Genomic DNA, 15,043 nt, shown 5'->3' on the forward strand with positions numbered 1-15,043 from the left:
CCTTGTAAAGAGTGATAATTTGAATTACCGTTTTATTTTGGCTCGAAGCAACTTGCAGTCATTTTCCCCAAAACCGTCACTCACATGTGTGTGTATGTGTGTATGTGCAGCTTTTGCTGATCTGGCGCACAGAGCAAGTCCCAGTTTTCTGAAAACAAGCAATTATTATCCCAATCTTGAAGAAGGGAAATAGCACAGAGTGCAAGAATCATGGTGGGATAAGTCTGCACTCAATAGTTGGGAAATTGTTCACAAGGTTGCACCGAGAACAAAACACCAGGGAGGAACAAGCTGGCTTTTGGCCAGGGTATGGTCGCACCAATCAGATATCACCATCAAACAGCTTCTGGAAGAACGAATTCGCTACGACAAACAGATGGTGATCGTCTTCACTGCCTTTGATAGCATCCACTAAATTTAATTTAAAAATGAATTCGTCGCTGATATTTGCCAATGATGACGTTAAAGCAACAGGCATCTTGAACGACATCACCAATGCTGAACACCCATATGGGTTAAAGATCAATGCAGACAAGACCAAAGTCCTGACTAGTGACTGCTCACCTGTGTATATGTTCAAGGATTCTAAATTGAACAAGTGCACGAATTTAAGTACCTCGGTTCCTTGGTGCACAGCTGAAGTACACAGCAGAACTGGCCAGGCTGCTGCCGCCTTCGGGTCTCTTGACTGGTGCTCATGGTGTTAGTCCAGACGAAGGTGCGGATTTTGCCAGTCCTTCCGGCTGAAGACTTGAAGAATCAAAGACTCAACCTGGCAGGTGTGAAACAAGCAGCCCTGGGTCGCTTTTCTTGGAAAGCAATTGTACGAGATGTCCGTAGTCCTGAGACACCCACGGGGACGAATCAGACATGTCTTCAGACTCGCCACAACGCTGTCTAAGGGACTCGATGATCATGATGATGCATGTGTTTTTTTATTGCTCCTTTCTGAGTAAATTCTTGAGACTGGGGTGTGTGTGTGTGTGTGTAAACATCCCAGGAGACCAGCATGTCTGGCACCAACAATCACACCACGCTCCAAATCACTGAGGTCACATTTTCCCCTTTCTGAAGAACGTTAGCTGAAGCTGCAGTTCTGCATCAGCATGAACTCGTGCTGTCACATGACTGGCTGATTAGATAATTGAGTAAGTGTGCATATGTGTGTGTGTGTGTGTGTGTGTCTAAAGTAACAACCCTAGTAGAATACAGTGTACACACTAACCAGTTACTTTCCAGTACACACACACACACACACACACACAAACACACTGAGAGTCTCCATCATCTCAAACAGGAAACAAAATGACAGCAAGAGAGAAAAATCTCAGCTTCAACTCATTTAGCCTCAGGAAAAAAACAATCCCAGCATCACACAGGTCTCAGTGGTGCAACACACACACACACACACACACACACACATATGTCTGAAGCTGCTTAAGTGAGCATTTTTGTCCTTTCTGCCTTGGAGAGTCATTAGTTTTCAGATGACATTACATTAGGAGTTCATACATAACGAGGTTCTTTACATTAACAAGAGAAAGGCACATTAACGAGCGCACGCATTAACGAGTCCGTACAATACAAATGAGCGTTAATGCAATAAAACATGCACTATCCCTCGTTTTACTCCAAACACCGTCCATCAGCCGAGACGTGTCCACTCTCAGACGTCTGTTTATACACTGCAGTTCCCGCTCTCATCCTGGGGTTGATGATTCTTTTTCCAAACTTTATTCCTCTCGCTCCACATAAGGAACAGCACGTCACGGTATAGTTACGTTTAACATGTAGTTTAGTTCCCGCTGGAGTAAACAGTGATTGTTTTCCTCTAGCAGCACGTCCCCATGTGTTTCATTCCTCTTACAGCACAGCGACTCACTCACAGTTACAAATGTATCATTTATTAAAGAATGACATCACACCTTTTTATCCATTTACAGTTATGTTCCTGTTGTCGCACTTGCACCCTCACCCGTCTCTCTCTCTTTATTCTCTCTCTCTGTCTTTATTCTCTCTCTCCAAGTTAATAAGAGAAAAACAGCAGCGTGTCATGTGACCGAGAAACCGCAATGAAGCAGCATGAACTGCTCTGTCCCGAAGGTTCCAGTTCCAGCTTTACCTCTGACTGTTGCACAGCGCTCACACTGGAGACTCCTTACACTGATGGTACAGAAACTTACAGAAAACTTCACCACATCAGGACATCCCTGCAGGGGAGCTGTTGCTATGGAAACGATAACGTATACTGTAAGAACAAATGCATTAATATAAACCTGCACAAACTCAGAGCTGCAGTTCTGGAGAATAAATCAACACCTTCTGACCAATCAGAGAGCAGGAATCTCTCTCTCTCTCTTACTGTGCACATATTTTTATCTATATATTTTGAATAGTTTTTATATTGTTTTGAGAATGGTGATGGTCTAAGTTAAGTCTTATCTAGCACAATAGAGCCCGTCTCCTTCTTCTTCTTCCCAGCGTTCTCAAGTCTGATTTTAAGAGTGTGTTACGCGTGTGAATCTGCACGGCCGTTACTCTGATCACGCGCAATTTAAAAGGAAGCAGCTTTTCTCCCCAAACTCTCAGCTCCGTTGTTCATGGTGTGATTTTCAGCAGGAGATTAAACACCATGAATGGAGCGTTTATGAATGGACTGATTTTCAAAAGCGTGATTACGCGACTTGTCGCGATGCGTTAACGTCGAAGCGTCCACACTCCCGTGTCTGATCTCAGCAGCTGTTTGTGACGCTACACAGCGAGAGCCCCCTGCAGAGCGCTATATAAGGCCTCGCCACAGGGGGCATCTCGGCTCACGTTTCCCATGACGCCTCGCTGCTTCAAAACATGGCGGCGCAAACGGCAGGAGAAAAAATCTCACACAGATTCCCAAAGACTTTTGTGTGTTCGCATGTTTCTCTATCATTTATAAATTTGGCTATTTTACAAACATCGGAAAAACATTCTTCATGTCCTGTTACATTTACACATTAAAGGTTGACGCTTTGATCCGGAAACTAGAACGTTCCACCACTGACACTGAGATCTTTAAGAACATGCTCAGATCTCTACATCAATAGGACATCAATTCCATCATGGCCCAGTTTGAACATGAATAATTAAGAACAACTATTACCAGAAAACTCCTGCATGAAAGTGAAACCCATCAGTGTGTTAATACAGATATTTAAAATTTAAGGAGAACTTTAGAGATCTGCAGGAGATTAAGAGCCGGAAGGAAGGTCAGGATAAAACGAGACCTTGAGCAGATCCTGCACTGAAGAAAGGTCGTGTTCCTCTGATGTTGTGAGGAAGGAATCATCATCATCATCCTCATCATCACAGATGGGAGAAGTTCCGGCTTTAAGGTTTAAAGTCGTCTGAAACGTGTTGAGTGAAGTAGAGCTCTTACTTCATCTGCTCAAGTCAATCATTAATCAAGTCTGTTGCCGAGCAATTGACAATCTCAACATCAAATCTTACGACAAAGTAAACACGGGTTTAAATTACACGTGAAAAAGAAATGAAAAGGAAAAAGTTTAATTGCTCCTGATCTCCTGCGTCTGGGTTTAACACACTTCAGTATGAACCTTCACTAAGGTCACGACCTCCTCACTGATTCTGACCAATCAGAGACAGCTACAGTCTCCATGGCAACCATAGAGATCAGGAAGAGGAAGTCGAGGCCACTCTGACATTCAGTTCCAACCCTATTATTTTCCCAAATAAGCGTCCCGAAATAGTAAAACATCTTCCGAACCGGCGCGGGACTCGATGACGCCGATGGATTTTCAATTTACTGCAAAATCTTTTTTAAATGTATTTCTCTTTTGTTGTGTCGGGAAAACCAATTCGCTGTTCCTCCCCTGTAGATTGGATGTCAGATTAATAACGCTGAAGTACACCAGATGAAAAAGCGAACAAATATCACTCTAGTGTAACTAAAGACGTGTTTTTGGTTCTTGTCAGTATGAATAGAGAAACGCAAGGAAAGATCTGCAGTCTGGAGTTCAGAGTCAGAGCTCGTCTGAGTCACACTGGAGCTTTATAAACACCGCGGAGTGTTGATGCAGGAGCTTTATAAACACCGCGGAGTGTTGATGCAGGAGCTTTATAAACGCCGCAGAGTGTTGATGCAGGAGCTTCATAAACACCGCGGAGTGTCTATGCAGGAGCTTCATAAACACAGCGGAGTGTTGATGCAGGAGCTTTATAAACACCGCGGAGTGTTGATGCAGGAGCTTCATAAACACCGCGGAGTGTTGATGCAGGAGCTTTATAAACACCGCGGAGTGTTGATGCAGGAGCTTCATAAACACCGCGGAGTGTTGATGCAGGAGCTTCATAAACACCGCGGAGTGTTGATGCAGGAGCTTTATAAACACCGCGGAGTGTTGATGCAGGAGCTTTATAAACACCGCGGAGTGTTGATGCAGGAGCTTCATAAACACCGCGGAGTGTTAATGCAGGAGCTTCATAAACACCGCGGAGTGTCTATGCAGGAGCTTCATAAACACCGCGGAGTGTCAATGCAGGAGCTTCATAAACACCGCGGAGTGTCAATGCAGGAGCTTCATAAACACCGCGGAGTGTCAATGCAGGAGCTTCATAAACACCGCGGAGTGTCAATGCAGGAGCTTCATAAACACCACGGAGTGTCAATGCAGGAGCTTCATAAACAACGCGGAGTGTCGATGCAGGAGCTTTATAAACACCGCGGAGTGTCAATGCAGGAGCTTCATAAACACCACGGAGTGTCAATGCAGGAGCTTCATAAACAACGCGGAGTGTTGATGCAGGAGCTTCATAAACACCGCGGAGTGTCAATGCAGGAGCTTCATAAACAACGCGGAGTGTTGATGCAGGAGCTTTATAAACACCGCTGAGTGTCAATGCAGGAGCTTCATAAACACCGCGGAGTGTCAATGCAGGAGCTTTATAAACACTGCGGTCTGAGGTGCTTGTCCCTGCGTGCTCAACTCCTTCTGCTGACTTTTACAATCTTGTGTGTGTGTGAGAGAGTGTGTGTGTGTGTGTGGTGCGTGCAGGGCCGTATCAGCGAGCAGCGTCGTTATACATGAGCGCACGAGACGCCCCTGTAGTGTCTCACTCTTGCCTCAGTGCTCCGTGTTCATGTACACCTGTGTGTGTGTGTGTGTGTGTGTGTCTGTATCTGCTGCTCAGATGCTCATATCCCACTGTATAAACACTCCTGAGACCTGAGAGCTGCAGTGTCACTCACACCATCGATACACAACAGGGCGTCACGACACGCAGCCTCACCTCAGACCGACTGAAAATTAAATTCACAAATATTATAATTATTTTGACTTTTTTAATTAATTTGTTTTAAAACTTTTAATGGTCCAAAATGGGTGCATTATTAAAATATATACCACAGCTTTAAACACTCATGATTTATAAGAGTATGGCTTCTTCGTTAGAGTTTATTGGCTGTTGGTGTAACAACGCCACCTACAGGACAGGAGTGTGGAGCAGAGGACTAGCAGGAGTTACAGAGTGTTTCAGTGTTTATTAAATACTTTTAGTTGATTTTAAATACATAAACCTAGTTGTTTGAGACTAAAATACACTTTAGTGCTATAATTAAATCAAATTAAATAAAAAACCCTTAAACCCCAAAAATCTAATTAAATCAACAGCCTACCCATGATGCACTGCTCTACTGGTCCCGGCTCACTTATATACAAAGAGTTTGTTTTTTAACTTTAAAATTTAAATGAGAGTTTGTGTTTGTGACAAAACACACTTTGACCGCAGTCAATGGAGTCAATTTGCTCAGTATGCGCGGACACACACACATGCGCGCACACACACACACGTTGACGTTTTCCTGAACGATGTGTTCGACAGCGTGATCGCGGATCGTGGCGCATCATTACAACAGCGGACTAAAGTGTTTCGGGCCGAACGCCAGCGCACGTCTCCGTCTGCGTCGCCTCTCTGTGTTTTGTGACGGCGGGTTTAAAGTATTAAAAGTTTAATCCAGCATCTCAACAGGGATTAAGACATGGGCTGTGAGGAGACGCCTGACGGGTCGCCGCATGAGCTTCAATACAAAACATCACTCGAACCCCTTCCTGTTCTTTTTTTTCTTCCTTTTCTGCTTAAACAAACACTTCATTCCAGCTTCTTATCCTGTGAGATCACTTCAGAGCTGAAACGCTGTTTAACCAACACTTTGATTCCACGTCCTTTATCTCAGGCTTCAAATCATTTCAGCGTCAATGCAGCGTGTGTGTGTGTGTGTGAAGGTAAAATCTGTCGAGTTCGTCGCTTCCTCTCTCTAAAGAAGGTGAAAGTGGAGCATCGCTGAATATTTCATATTTAACTCCTCACTTCTCACCTTCTCAAACTGTCATTAAGAGAAAATCGGCGCTTTAAAGCTGCGAATTAAAAACCATCTGTTCACGCTGAGAGTTTGACAGCGTCGGATTTGTGTCCGTCAGGAGCCGACGTTCACGCAGTGCCTTTTATCCTCCCGCTTCATCACACACTGTTACGAGGAGAAAATATTTAGTGTCCCGGCGGAGCGTCATTAACGCAGCTTCTGCTCGGGGAAGTTACAGAATCCGCACTCCAAGCTCACGAGCTTTGACGCCTAAACTGTTTCCTCCCGTCTGAGGCGTGAAATCCGGAGTCTGGGTAACGAGAGGAAGTGATGGATGGAGCGGGAGGAAAACGCAGCGTTTGGGGTAAATGATGCTAAAATAAACAACCGCTCACATTGTAAACATGGCTAATGGAACAATTCTGCAATTAAACCTACACGAGTCAGGCGCTACGAGGCTAATGCTGCTAACAAGTGACAGCTAGCCTTTCTGACGAAGAGCAGAAAATTTGTTTGTTACGATTCCAAAATAAATCAAAGTTACTGCGGTACAAGAGAAATAAAACACTCAGTGCTGTGGGGTTAGCGTAAAATAGCTTGAGAACACGTTAACTGTGTACTGACTGGACTAACAATCACTCGGTACTTGACAGGAACCCGGACGCTGGAGGTGCAACGCGACCGTGCTAACCACTACACCACCGTGCCGTCAGTAAATAGCCATGTTAAGGGTGTTTGGGGGCAGGGGTGACTCTTTGGTTAGGGCGTGGGCTACAGATCAGAAGGTCTCAGGTTTAAGCCCCTCAACCACCAAGTTGTCCCTGTGGTGCCCTTAAACAGTCCCTCAATAAGATGTATAATTAGATAAAAGGTCGCTCTGGATAACAGCGTCTGCCAAATTATGTAAATGTCATGATTTTGTTTTTGAACATAAATGGCAGTTACATGTGTCTACCAGAGAGGGCGATATTCCCGTCTCTCATAAGTGCTCTATAGTAAGAGGATAATAATAATACGTATGGCATACACATCATTCCCTGCTCCCATCTCTCTCTCTCTACACATATATATATATATATCTTTTAAATGCTCACACAAGCTGTGTATGAATCGAATTTTAATTGATTCCTCAGTAAACGTTCCATTTTCAGTGTTGTGATTAAAAACAGAATGATCTTCAGATCGATGCTCTGATGAAATGAGAGCAGCGTTTCTCCGCGGTGTGTTCAGGTGTTTGGATGCGGCTCCGGTCCACCTGCAGTCTTTTGGCCAGTAATCGTGTGTTTCTGCCGTCACTGCAAAACCATAATTCATACAAACAGCCTCGCTCTGCTTTTCTCCATTTTCCTTCACGCTGTTGTGGCGCGACGTCTCCGTGAATAATGTAGAAATGAATAAGGTCGGAGGCGCGGCCCCGGAATCCGACGGTGAAATATTTCAGCGGCGGTCTCTCGGCTGGATCCGCGCGCCGTTTTTATCTCGCCTCGTAATGCAGAGCCGCAGCTTTGGTGCTGAGTCGGATAAACTATTTCTCACTTTGCCTACACTCTCATATCGTGTGGTTTTATCTTTATCCCCTCGCACGCGCAGATAACCCTGACTTATATCCTCTCCACACACAGTGAGCAAAATAATAATAAAAAACATACAATGTTCTCAAAGTCCAAATGCAGTCTGTTAGCCGTGACATCCGTGTACGAGTTTAGTCTAAATCCTCACTACACTACAGCCCTATTCGAGCGGGATTAGTTTTCTGCTCATCATTAGCAGGTCACATGACCAGAAGACGCATTAACTGTTCTAGGAACTCAATAACTTCCCTTTGACTGTTTGGTCTCAGAGAAAATTTTTTTTTTTTTTTTGTGAAGTGAGAAGTACTTTTTGTTGAAATTACTATTTGTTATTTTTTATTATTAATTTTTTTTTTTATCTTTTCCCGCAGGATAGAATGCAATCTGTAAAAATTAAAGCTGACCTATTTAATACTTTACCAGTTTAATTTTTTCATGTGAATTTGTATTCATGTCCTTCTGAACAGCGCTTCAGTAATACCAGACGAACGCTAATGTTTTATAAAATAGCTGAATGAATTTAAATTAAAATTAAATCCCCTAATTAGTGAAGTTCACCATCAGTTGAAAGAACATTCATCTCATAGTCCCCGCCCTCTGCTGCTAGGCCACGCCCCCTAACCCCTTGATTCAGCTTGTGGGAGAAGTGACCGATGATTGTTTCTCTCTCTGATGCTAAACCAAAGGCTATAAACGTCCACTATAGTCTTGCTAGCAACATTAGCATCAGAGCTCCAGTGCTAAACCAAAAGCAAAACCAAAAACCAAACATCCTTCAGCTAACGGAGTTTTTATCTTCTTTTCAGACTTTTATGGATTACGGAACGTGATTAGCTGAAATCCGCTACGCTCGATCAGATGATTAGCGCCGCGTTGCGTTCCAGTCGTATTTCAGCTCAGTTTATAAAGTTTCAGCACAAAAAAAAGGTCTGACATTTTCTCCTCTGCCCTTTCAGAAAGTCGTCTCTGACAGAGTCATTACTCAGCCACGGTCTTTAAAGACACCCGCGAGAGACAGTAGGTGTCCTCTCTCGATGCTTTATCTGTGAAAAACGAGCAGGAAGAAAAGACTAATTAACCTTAAAAAAAATGTCCGAGTGCGCGGCTTTATTTCGTTCTCAGAGTAATATCGGACGTTATAAGCCATTAGCAAACCGGCGAGCGGTTCAGGCCTGAGCCGAGATTAAACATCGACAGCACGCGCTCTTGTTAAATGACGCTGTTCCAGAAATAATCGCACATCTAACCTTGGCTGTGTCCCAAATCACCCTGCTCTCCGTGATGCTTCGTGTTTGCTAACAGTTATAACAGCATAATATTTTAAAAGATTAGGAAACCATCATTTTTGACAAGGCTAGCTTGCTATAGCTATGTAGATTTAGCTGCTAATCACCATGTCCCTTTATTAGTGCTCTTGTTAAGTGTATAATATTAATGCTGATACATGTTGTGTGATTCAGCTACTGTACAACCAGAAAAGTGGTGGTCAATGCTAATAAGTAAATAAAATTTACCAGTCTAACAGATGAGCCTGTTTGTAGTTCCATACTGTAAATGACTAGTGTATAACGTGTAATGTAAATATATTGTCTTATGATTTTGAATGCAGCCACAGCATGAAAAGCTCCATTACAATAGTGCACTGTTTTGATTGACACTTTGAGTAGATTCAAAAGACAATGAAAATGTTAAAAGAAAATCCATGTGTTAGCCTTCAAGGAAACTCATAAGTGTCAGAACTAGCTTGCTAAGCTAGCTTAGAAAGTTAGAAAGCTACCAGCAATCATCAAAACGTACAGTTATTAAGCAGCATGCCATTTCAGTAGTGCAGGAAGTGAAGGTTATTAATGATAATTAACTTTAAGATAAAAACAGCTGGAAGAGTTTTGTTATAGATGCTAAGTGATCTGCTTCCGTAGCTATTGTTGCTCGCTAATCATAATGCCCCCATGGTGGCTCACTATTAAGGCTCACTGTTTAGCACACTGTAGAAGGTGACTTGACTGCACAGAGCCCAGACCGTTAAATATCTGGCGATGTTAAAGCCACGTCCGTCCGTGTGTGTTAGCGTTTAAAGGATAATTTAGAGAAAGTAGACGAGCTAGCCGCGTGCTCGTCGCAGCGTTAAAGAACAGATCTCTGAATAATCAGGATGATCTGAGAGAAACGCCAATGAGAGAAGAGGAGATCTTGATAGCGCCCTCACACCCCTGAACCTGACCGCGGCGCTAAGTTATTCGGTATCGATCTGCGCCCAGCGTGAATCATTACCCGGTGTTTTCCTCATTTTTTTATTCTTCCTGATCACAGCAGGAAGTGAGTGCCAGGCCCAGACGCCGGGAGAGCGTGCGCTCTGCACTCGACGGGAGAGATGGCACGCTCGATGCTACAGTAAATATCTAATACCTGGAGTCCAATTATACGGGAAGGAAGAAAAATCGTCCAGAAAGGAGATTTAATAAAGTCCCAGATGACAGATTTTTTTTCTCCCTCTCTCATATTTTCTCTTTCTGGAAAATAAAAACCCACACAGTGACAGTGAGAAATGTTTCAGTCAGAAAGCGTCAGTGTCAAAATAAATAATCAGTGTTTTTATCTGAGCGCTCGCTAGTGCATGGAAGATTAGCGTGACTAACGCGTATACATCACGGCTTATTTTACTCACAGCGTCTGAAGGATTATTCTTGACTGATTGATTGTTTTTCTTTAACAGCACGTGTGTGTTTCTGCTGCGGGTGTAACAAGGCACAAAAAAACTTAGGGGTTCAGTTCGTACCTCGGGTTTAAAGTCATAGTCCAATAACAAAAAAAATAACATGATGTAAACTTATAAACTTGCACAAATGTGTAAACTGGACATAATTTCCTGAACGCACATAAAGGCAGATAATAGAACATTTTATATATTTTTTGGATTTCCTACGCCCCTGATTGGCTGTAGAGCCGTGATTAATGTGTGAGCACTAAGTACCTCTCGTCCCTCCCCTCTGAGAGAGCTCGGCCAATCAGCTCTCTCTAGACCCCCGGCTGTGAGAGGTAACAGCATCACCCGGGAATCCAACCAGCGATCTCCAGATGATAGGGCGAGCACTTTACCCCTGCGCCACTCAATGAACCAAATGAAATGATGCAAAGCGCCTAAAGCTACACTTTAAATCCTGCTTGTTAATGTAATCAGCAGCAGCGACCTCATCTCCCCTCTCGTCTGTTCCAACCCCTCAGCATTCAGCATCATCATTATATCCTAATCACCACCTGATCATCTGTCACCATCTGCACCTGTTCCTCACTGGGTCAGGACTTAGGTTAGATGTTTTTTTTACGCTTGAATGATTCACAGGTCACTGTGTGTCTTAACAAACACAAACACACTCCTCTGAGACTGATCGGGTACAGGGACTGGAGTGGACATGAGACACACAAAGTCCTTCAGGAAGCCTGGAGATCTATTCCTCAAGACTGCATTAAACATACAAGAAGGTCTGGAGCTTTGGAAGTAAATTATGAAGAAATTTGTGGGACATTGTTTGTTAAATCGAAAACACTGACTATACATCATGTTGCTAACAAAGCATGAGAACGCGGCATCCAGTTTCCAGAGAGGAAGTCAGAAATGAGGTTAATAGAATTAACGAGAATTCAAAGGGACTCAACAATAGTTAAAGCTCGAGTGTGTTTACCAAACACACGTCCTGCACCAAACACTACAGTGCGAATATAAACCCGGGGAATCAATTCAGTGATGTATTATAACTTAATCAAGCTATAAAAGCTATTTGTATTATATACTGTATGGTGGTAAAAAGTTGCAGTTCCTCTTTGACCCTACAGGTTAAACACTCGCTCCCGCACCGCCTCTCTTTCTCTCTCTCTCTCTCTTTGTTCTCTCTCTCTTTGTTCTCTCTCTTCAAGTTAATAAGAGAAAAACGGCAGCAGGTCATGTGACTGAGAAACCACAAAGAAGCACGCGCTGACCAATCAGAGAGCCGGACTGACCAACATGTTAGAGCACTTTTTATACTTTGTACACTTTCTGTGACGATCATCATCCCAACCAATCACAGCGCTCTCTGCTCACAGGCCTCCTCTGATTGGCTGCTGGGTGTTAAATGTTGGTGATGTAATGAGTTTCTATTAAGTGATGATGTGATTATTACCCAGAATGATTACATCTAAAATATAGTATACCTTATATCTAAAACTCTAAAATGAGTTTATCTAAAAATACAAAAGAAAAATCATTCTTTACGCTCCACAACTAAATTAAGAGAACAATGTTATAAATGTTTTCAGCCAATCAGACGGAGCGAGTCGACGTGCTCTCCCCGGCGTGTTGGAGCTCCGCCGTCAGCTCGCCTAAGGCTTGAGCTTTAATTCCCTCCGTGAGCTTTTATTCCCTCGCGTCTCGTAACTAATTCGGCTCGAGGCGACCCTGACAGGAAGGGGAACGGGAACAGGAGCAACCAGCCGTGAAACAAAAATCCATCAGAGAGACCAGTGCATGGGACGTGACCTCTGACCTTTACACATCATCTTCACAGGTGAGATCAATGCATAATCAGGACACACACACACACACACACACACACACACACACACACACTCAGAGCGAGCTAATCCTCAGGTGAATCAGTCGGAGCGACATGGCGACTCTTAGTGAGATGATTTATATAAAAGTGAACTAAAATAAAAATAAAAACTGAAGTGTTAATTAATTAACTTGAAAAGTAAATAGATATTTAATCATATTTTACATTTTAATTTTTTTTTTATATTTCATGAAAAGTATGAGTTTTTTTCACATTACAGTACTTACATCACAGCAGTTTTATAAGTGGATTAATAAGAAAACAAACAAACAAACATATAAGTGTAATAAATAAATAATAAAGGTATTTTAAATATTTTACCCTGGTAATTAAAAAACAGGATTAAATTGTTTATTCTAATATTTTTATCTAATTTTTGCTAATGTAAACAACAAACAAAAAGAGATGTATACAAATTATTTTTAAAAAAACTGACTTGCACATGATTTACACCCGAGAGTGTCTTTACAGGTTAAAGACTAAACACACGAAAAAAACAACAAAATATCTCATTTTTAATTGCAAATATTTCCAAATATAATAATAATAATAATAATAATAATAATTGTACAGAACTGAGCTGTTCTTAATGAAGCAAAAATAAAAAAGTTTAGCAATAAATGAATGCTTTAATAATTATATGTAAATTATAAGTTTTTATTATAAATGATAAGAAACACAGAGTCTCTGGAAGTCTCTTTATCATAATTTGTAATTAAAGTTATTTTTAAACTCGACAGAAACTTACTTAATCGTTTTACAATGAGGCAGTGATGGAGTGTGTGTGTGTGTGTGTGTGTGTGTGTGTGTGTGTGTGTGAAGTTTATTTTAAATCCCTGATCTGTCGTCTCTTGGTCTGTGTGCGCTCTCGTTTCCGACTCTGCACTCTGACGTCTCGTCTCCACCGTGGATCAGACTGCACACACACACACACACACACACACACGCCGGTGCTCACCACCACAGAGCCATTCTTTATTTATTTATTTATTTATTTATAGTCTTTTTAACGAACATTGTTGTTCCACCTGGGTTCTGTCGGACTCTAAACAGCAGGAACGTCGTCTCTGATGGAGAAACACGATGACCCTCAACATGGATTTGTTTAAATTTAGGTTTCACCGAGAAACTGAGCCGCGGGTCTGGTTACTGCCTGGGATTAAATTAACAAACAAATAAATAAATAAATAAATATCTATTTTAAGTAGAAAATGCAAAACGCTGCTGTAGTGTTGAAAATGAAACATTATTTAAAGTTATTAAGTCTGTAGATTTACTTCTGTATAATCTGTTATTATTAGGTAAGTTAGCTCGCTAGCTAGCTAAACCCTCTCGCTAAAAATCTAAGCTAACAGGATAATGCTCGCAGTAAAGGTGAAACTTCAGTCCAAAGTCCAAACCTCAATGTTCTGGTGTTTCCACCTAAACGTCACTGTGTGTTTTATAGTTTGTGTGTGTGTGTGTGTGTGTGTGTGTATGTGTGTGTGTATGTGTGTGTGTGTGTGTGTGTATGTGTCAGGAACGGTGTGTGTTGGTGTGTGTGTTCTGATTCTGATAACAGATTCTCCCCATGACGCCCCCCCCGTCCCCCAGTCTGACTCTAAACCAAACCTCACAGATGGACGGAGACACTTTAAATCCTCAGCGCTGAGACGACGAGCCTCCATCTGTGAAGTGCAAACTGATGATTAAACAAACGAGGCGAGTGTAATCGCGTCACGGTCCGAGTCCAGTCACGTGTTCAGCTCTCTCTGACGTGCCTTTTATTCATAGAAATTATATTTAGTTTTGTGGGCGTGGCTAAATTATCCCTGAACTTACTGAGCAATCCACGACTCTAATAACAAAACCACAATTACTGACGTTTCTATAAACCAGATGTCTTTTAGAAATCAATAATAAACTGCAGAATCTGTCTGTCTCTCCGTCTCTCTCAGTCTCACTCTCACTGTCTCATTCTGTCTCTCTCTCTCTGTCTCACTGTCTGTCTCTCTGTCTCACTCTCTCTCTCTCTGTCTCTCTCTCTGTCTCTCTCTCTCAGTTTCACTCTCACTGTCTCAGTCTGTCTCTCTCTCTCTCTCTCTGTTTCTGTCTCCCTCTTTCTCTCTGTCTCACCCTCTGTCTCACTCTTAGTCTCTCTCTCTCTGTCTCACCTTCTCTCTCTCTCTCTCTGTCTCACCTTCTCTCTCTCTCTCTCTCTCTCTCTGCTGGTGTTTGATCGTCGCCGCACTGAGCCGAGTGGACGGAGCAGCCCGAGTCCCGGTGTCTCAGGAATCACGCAAGCGTCCTGTCCTGTCCAGGAGGGGGGGGGGGGGGGGGGGGGCAGGATAAAGGCTGAGGTCGCCGGGGTCACTCTCGGCCCGGACGCTGATCTTCTCCACTTTTGTTCGGCGTAATGAGTTTTGTCGCAGCGTTTTATTCGATCAGACGGCGGAAACGTCCCGGATCACACAGGAATACAAATTAGCTCAGTGTCCTCACACACACACACACACACACACACTCCAAACCTTAACTACCTGACTCACAAG

Source organism: Clarias gariepinus, chromosome 10 (assembly GCF_024256425.1).
Source record: "Clarias gariepinus isolate MV-2021 ecotype Netherlands chromosome 10, CGAR_prim_01v2, whole genome shotgun sequence".
In the NCBI taxonomy this organism is placed as follows: Eukaryota; Metazoa; Chordata; class Actinopteri; order Siluriformes; family Clariidae; genus Clarias; species Clarias gariepinus.